Below are 8,104 nucleotides of genomic sequence, written 5' to 3' on the forward strand. Positions count from 1 at the left end.
GATAGTCTATACAGGGACTCAGCCCTCAGTCCTTTTTGGCCACAAAGAAGAAGCTGGACATGACAGGAGATGTGGATGGGCGAATGAACCCTTGTCAAAGAGCCAAAGAGAGGGGCCGAGAAACTATACACTCAACCCTTGGGAAACTTGGCCCCAGGTCTTTTAATGTCATTTGTTTGTCTCTAAATAGTGTCTACCACTAATTAATAAGGAAATCATTCCAAAACACATCTATGATCGCCAAAGCCTTGTGGATAGTGGCAACGCACACAAACACTACCTTTGTCAGAAAGTGAGTGTTATCAGAATTCTCTTAACCAGGGATGTGTATTTAAAACAGTTATTTAAAATGCTTTAAAAGGTTTTCTTCTCTGCCCATCCTCGGAGACGGACGTGTTTTCCTCCCCTCTCCCTACCCATGACCTTGCCTACTTGTGCTTCTTAGTCTCATCTTGTGTCTACTCTTCTCCACTTGAGAGACTCTCTCTGCCCTGCTTGCCAGCTAAAAAACATGGATTTGATCAACTGGTCTCTCAACGCAATTGACACCATCTTCTTGAAGAGAAGCGTGGGTTCGTGGGAACCCCACTGTCCTGCCGGGACGATGGCAGCTGGGTAATCGATGGACACGTGGGAGAGTGTATCTAGTGTGCTTGGCACCTCTTTCCGTGGAGGATATTGAAGATATCTTTCTTTTTGGAACTTTGATTACGAGGCTATTGCTGATCGGATTGGGCATGGCCCTGATACAGTGCATCCGGAAGGTATTCATAGCGCTTCACTTTTTCCACATTTTTTTATGTTACAGCCTTATTCCAAAATGGATTAAATTCATTTATTTCCTCAAAATTCTACAAAATAAATAATAATAATAATAATACAAAATAAAGTTTGAAATATAAATCTGCTTTAAACTCCCTTTTTTCCACACATTACAATACATTTCAAATAAACAGAAAATTATTTGCATATTAATCATTAACAGTTTCATTTAAACACATAAAGAAAAAATATATGATTCATATGGGGCATCAGACACCTTGTACTCACCACGATTAGCAAAAGCTAGCACCATAGAGCTGCACTTAGCTGCTCTCTTATCAACTTTACATCACAGTAACACACTAATTTCTCACACTTAAACTTATCACCAAGTCCCTGTCACTGGACATCAGTTCAGCTGATTAGATCAAACGACTTTTAGATCAAGCCTTGCCCTGTTCTTTTCACTCATTTTACAGAAATTTTCAGCAGCCAGTTCACAGCTCACCTGAAGATATTCTTGTCGTTTCTTTACATACTTGAGTTTTGGGTCTTTCACCTGGAGGATTGATGTCAAAAATTTGGTCAATTGGTTTAATTAGGTCAATTTAGCCTGACGTCCAAACATGAACTCATAGGGTGAATGGCTGGTGCAAGCCAGTTACACTATCTCAGGAGTAACTCTACTTTGGAGGGTTCAAGCTTGAGTTTACGGCCATTGATATTGTTGCGGTTTACATTCCCCCATGTGCAAATGCTAAGGACTGAGATGAGGCATTCAGATCAGGAGACAAAACAGCAAGATGCATGTCACATGGCATCAAGAAGGCAAAACATCAATATGTCAATATGCCAGGTCCTTTGTCTCTCCCCACCCAATATAAGGAAAACTTTTTCTAGGATTAACCCACAAAAAACTGTGTTTGGACTTACAACATACCTGGGTGTGTTCTGAGAGATTGTGCTGCACAGCTGATGAATGTCCTAACAGACATCTTCAACAACTTGCTGAGACAGGCAGTCATCTCCATGTGTCTCAAAACCACCACATAATAATACAAGTACCAAAAAAGTTACCTGTGTCCTGTCTAAATGACTACCGTCCTATAGCACTAACCCCAATCATGATGAAGTGCTTTGAGAAGTTAGTCATCCTTTCAAACAGACTGGACCCATTCCAATTTGCATACTATCCAAACCATTCCACAGATGATGCAATATTCTCCACTCTCCACCTAACTCACCTGGAAAAGTAAGACTCTTATGTTAGAATGCTGTTCATTGACTTCAACAAAACAGTTAAACTTGCTCCACCTGTTTGGGTCCTGGCACTATGGCATTGACCGTAGAGCTCTCACTGGAGGAGGAGGGTGTTTGTGGTACATCCCCAATTATCAGAGTCCTTGCTTTGGTTTCGCTTTTCTTTTTCATTACGGACACAGTTTCGCTTAGGAATTCAGACGGCCGTTTACTGAACCCTCAACATGGACAGTTCCAACATTACTCAGAGGGTGAAGGGTGGTTATAATGCCTTACGTGAACTACCCACCGGCATGTTCTAAACGAAGAGGACATTTAACTAAATAACCACAAAATATCGAACACTTTCACCATGTTAATGATGCCGACAGAGTGTCCACAACTCAAAATGGTTTGCCCTCGCCATGCCATGCAACAAATATACACTGTCGTGCCCCAAGACCGTGGACACACTGGACCACACATTAATCTACTCAAAAGAATAATTTCAGAGAGTTCGGAATAAGTCAACTATAACAATTTATTACAAATACAAACATTTAGAAGTCAATTCAGAGTTACATTTGTGTCAATACAAAACATCAAATTCTCAAAGATAAATCTAGAGTAAAAGATGCATATCTGACCTTTAGAAAGTACATAGTGTGGTGTATGGAGATACACACACTACAGGCTGATCTGGCTACAGAATCACACCTTGCCATATTTTGTCACTTTCCTTATATACTCAAACCAGACCATGAGGTTTTTGGACCGGTTGTAAAACCATAAAAATACCTTTTGCTTTTTAGGTTCCCGTGCTCCAGGGTCACATTTTCAAAGACCTTAAAGAAGGATGCACCCCCTTTGCAACAGAACACAACTTTGCAAAGTTTTTAATCTTTTCCATAATACAAGTGATTTCTGTGAAATTTACCAATTGCACTGAGATCTTTAAAATGAGACTAAACATGAAAAATAAACAACAGGTTCACATGAAACATGGTATATAATGCATTATTCTTAATGAACTTTGAACCAAGTCTTTTGGGCAGAAGGAAGGGAGGCAGAAGGGCAGAGGTATAAAGGGGTGTCGTTATTTGCTCTTCGTGAAATCCTTTGTTCCTTTAGAGATCCCTTCTCAGATAAATTTTATTGCATGGCAGATTTTTGGTTTCAAGAAATGAATTCGCTCCTCACAGTGGCAAAATACCAGTGTTTGCAATTCTTGTCATATCCATATCTGGGGTAGAGGATGCTATGGTAGCAATATGAGATACTTGTGACAATCTGATGTCTCGAGTGCCTTTAGGTCCTGCTCGCTGTTTGCACCATCAATTAATCTGTCGATTAGTTTTCTATACAGTTTGAATAATCTGTTGCGATTCGCAGGACTCACTGGCTGAATGCTGAGGGGGTCCGTGATGATGATCTGCTGTGTGTTCTGGATTTTTTGAATTTCTTTTCAAGAACCATAATCCTTTGTAGAAGTTTGTGGCAGTTCTTGCAGCAAGTAGATTCCACAAGGCATTTTCTTTCTTGTCTGTTTGACTGTAGGCAGCCATGTTTTTCCTTCTCCAGAATGTAAACTGGTTGTAGTATTCCCATCCGGAAAAGTGTTTCTGACAAAAAATGTGTTGTTTGAGCTCTGTGATGATCTGCTGAAGTTAAAAATCTTAGAAAGAGTAGAAGTAATACATAAACAGGGAGCAAAGTGAACAGTAGCATAGCTGGAAAATCAAAGTAGCAAATGAATAGGACTAATGCAATAGCACAAAAGTCAAATACATTTTGCAATGTTCTCTTTAGTATTTCGTTGTTTGATTAAAATTATGAAAGGTAACTTAAAGTTTTGCTAAATTATACTTCTGTCACTTTAAGAATAAAACGCATAGATCTATTATACTGACACGTCACCAGATTTCCACCTAAATGTTTGTCTTGACACCAGACATTAGCTCCAGTTAAAATGAACTCAGTCAAATACATTTTCAGATGACTGTATTTGACTTTTCAGATTGCCTTTTTCGTACTTTTCTGGTATGAAAAAAAGTTTTTCTGGTGACAACAGCAATCGTACTTAAGAATTAAGTTAATTAGATATTATGAAATTAGATACTATGAAAAGCCTGATCTGCCAGTACTGTACTCAACAAACCGCAAACATTTCACAAATAACTGTTTCTAAATGAAGGCAGTTACAATTGTTTGCCATTCGTTTAGTGCTGTGTGTTTGTTTACATGTTTGGCTACTTGTGTGTTACATGACCAATAAGCAACCTTTTGTATTTTAACAAATATTTTAACAAAATCCTTTATTTAGAAGCACCAGTTGTACAACTAACATATGACATTTTCAGTAAGTGTTACACAGGGTGTTAGCTAGTCCTCCACCTTAACACTCATAAAAAAAAATACTGTCATAATTGTATGCAGATTACAAAATTTGTCTACATACTTTTATGTAGGACTTTATAGCATTCGAGACAAGTAAACCCGAAAATGTGTCTTTTTTTTATTATTCAAAAGTACAAATTCATACAGTCTTGATCTATTTTTTTATTGGCCACATACATTTATTAACATGCTGTAATGCACAAGAATTAAATAAAATTATCATAAAATATATTTTTTTTATTCAGATCTTCTGTGTCCATGTGATGTTTTGTGAAATGAACAGATCCAAATTCAACATGTTATGTATCTCCCTCCTTGCTATATTAAGTGTCAAAATTTGCCGTAAGATGTTTCATAACAAGTTTTACTGCAGCGATATCAAACACTCATTTCTCTTATCAGTTGTTTGTCATAAAAAGCAACATGCTGTGTTTCTGGTGATGCGTGAGAAACGCACGCCCAGAGGGAGTTGATCGGGATAGTATTTTCAGCGTTTAGAAACTTAAATTATGCCCTGCTCCTCGCGCTAAACTGTTATATTCCATCAGAGAGGACCTGTCACACTGTATACAGACACTGAGTATAGGCAAAGGAGGAAGTTTATTTAACACAGGCAATCAGTGGCTTCCAGTCATCAAGCAAACACAAAAAAAGCTGAGGAAACTTCCTAGAAATTAGTTAAAGAAGATAAGTTTAAAGTTTTTCCCTTGTAAGCCAAGTGAGCATAAAGAGTCCTTAGGGTGTGGGCGAATGGACAGACGGAGAGATGACCAGAGCAATCGTGGTGTAACGTGGAGTGATGGTAAGTGGCTGCAGGTGCGGGTAATTAGAATTCTGGTGATTGTGAATGTGACCAAGTGACAGGATCAGTAGATGAAGGAAGTGATAGTGTGACAGGACCTACTGAACTACTGTAGTACTGCTTTTTGACACTTTTGCAATAAATTGTAGAATTGTACGTTATACACTTTAGCGTTATGCGCTTTAGTGTTTTTTTTTTCGTTAAAACATTTTTAATGCAATACATTTTTTATGGCACGGTTTCATGTTGAGATTTTGTATTCTATGTATATTTCTATTCTAGATAAAATTACAGAGGTTGAATAAAAAAATACACTTGAATATAAAACCAATAAGATTTACTTTAAAATTGCAAAAAAAGATAATTAATTTTTTAGGATGGACATAAACATTTAATGTAACGTAATACAGATTTTAATTGCAGATTATTTTTGTAAATTTGAAAACTGAAAAAATGCTGTATTAATAATCAATTTTTTTAATATAAAAATGAGAATTACTGTAAATTTGTCATTAATTGAATAATAATTCAAATAACAGCCAAGTAGTTAATTTACACATTGTAAAAAATGTATAATTTCTCTTCAGTGCTATAATACCTAAAATAATAGTCAGTTTGTGACTTTGCAGATATTGTTTGTAATTAAGTTCAATTCAATTCAATTCAAGTTTATTTGTATAGCGCTTTTTACAATGGCTATTGTTCCAAAGCAGCTTCACAAAAGCAAATTATTACATAACAAAAGCAAATCATTCCACAGACAAAAGCAAGTCACTACACAGCAGGATGCGTTACAAAACAGCAGGATGAATTACAGTGCAGAAAGTTCAAGATAGAATTAGTCCAGACAGAAGGTTGAGTTTTCCTCGACGTCATCGCAGGAAGGTCATCTCCTCACTGGGTCCACTGGAGAGGCTCGGTAACTAGATGCCTCGGGATGTACATCCCGAGGTGGAGACAAAAGGATAATTAGAGTAGCGGCCATTCATACTATTGGGAATCACGATGTACTGTAGCATAGTTTTATGTTAATCTTTATGAGTATGCTTTGCTAAAAAGATATGTCTTTAGCCTAGACTTAAACTGAGAGAGTGTGTCTGATCCCCGAACATTTGCAGGAAGGTTATTCCAGAGTTTGGGTGCCAAATGTGAAAACGCTCGACCACCTTTAGTAGACTTTGCTATACGAGGAACTACCAGGAGCCCTGAGTTTTGAGATCTTAAAGAGCGTGGCGGGTTGTAGCTTGACAGAAGGCTGGTCAGATAAATGGGGGCTAAACCATTTAGAGCCTTGTAGGTCAGTAACAGTACTTTATAATCAATTCGGGAATGAACAGGCAGCCAGTGCAGGGAGGATAAAACTGGGGTTATATGATCATATTTCCTTGTCCTGGTAAGAACTCGAGCGGCTGCGTTCTGCACTAACTGAAGCTTGTTTATTGAAGATGCTGGACAACCAGCGAGCAGCGCATTACAGTAATCCAGTCTAGATGTCATGAATGCATGAACTAGCTTTTCTGCATCTGAGAGAGAGAGCATGTGTCTGAGTTTAGCAATATTTCTAAGATGAAAGTAGGCAGATTTTGTAACATGAGTGATATGGTGTTCGAAGGACAGGTTGCTGTCCAATATCACACCCAAGTCTTTAACTGTCGGAGTAACGTTTATATCACATCCATCTAATTGTAGTTTGAGCTCAGAAATTTGCTGTAAACATGAATTTGGTCCGATAAGAAGCACCTCTGTTTTATTAGAGTTTAATAGAAGAAAATTTCTAGTCATCCTAGTCTTTTATGTCTTTAACACACTCTGTTAATTTAGACATTTCTGATAACTTATCAGGCTTAGATGAAATGTATAGCTGTGTGTCATCTGCATAACAGTGGAAATTAACCCTGTGCTTTCTAATAATGTTCCCCAGGGGCAGCATGTATATAGAGAACAGTAAGGGGCCTAGAACTGATCCTTGAGGCACACCACACTTTACAGGCATTATACTAGAGCGGTCTCCGTTTATATCTACAAATTGATAACGGTCTGATAGGTATGATTTAAACCAATTTAACGCCTGTCCCTGTACACCAGCGGTGTTTAAACGCTCCAGGAGAATATTATGATCTATGGTGTCAAATGCAGCAGTGAGATCCAATAAAACTAGTAGCGAGACACAGCCTCGGTCGGAGGATAAGAGCAGGTCATTAGTGATTTTAACTAATGCGGTTTCTGTGCTATGGTGCGGTCATTCATCTTTAAGAAGGAGCATAACTGCGCAGACACAACTTTTTCTAAAATTTTGGATATAAATGGGAGATTTGATATCGGTCTGTAGTTAGATAGTTCATTAGGATCAAGTTGTGTTTTTTTGATCATAGGCTTAATAATTGCTAATTTGAATGGGTTGGGAACGTGACCTAATGATAGGGAGGAGTTAATAATATTTAGAAGAGGTTCACCAGCTGCTGGTAATATATCTTAAGTTTGAATTAAATTTTAAATAACAAAAACATTTATGTATTTTTTTTTGGTTTTTTTGTGTGTGCATATTTTTTATCCCTGTGTTACTCATGAACTCTGTTCGGGAAGCAGACACACTCTGCCAGTTTAAATCTAGATTAAAGACACATCTTTTTAACTTAGCCTACACATAACACACCAACACACCTTTTATTATTCAAATCCGTTAAAGGATTTTTAGGCTGCATTACTTAGATTTGCTGGAACCGGGAACACTACTCCTAAAATACGATGTACTTGTGACATCGTAAAAAGAATGGCATCTACGCTAATATTAGTCCTGTTTCTTTCTCAATCTGTTTTCACAGTTTGTATCCAGACTAGATGGTGGATCAGCACCCAGAGATTATGTTCATCAGAGACCAGAAAACCTAGATGCGCCCGTCGACA

The sequence above is a fragment of the Puntigrus tetrazona genome, chromosome 12 (genome assembly GCF_018831695.1).
Source record: "Puntigrus tetrazona isolate hp1 chromosome 12, ASM1883169v1, whole genome shotgun sequence".
Taxonomy (NCBI): Eukaryota; Metazoa; Chordata; class Actinopteri; order Cypriniformes; family Cyprinidae; genus Puntigrus; species Puntigrus tetrazona.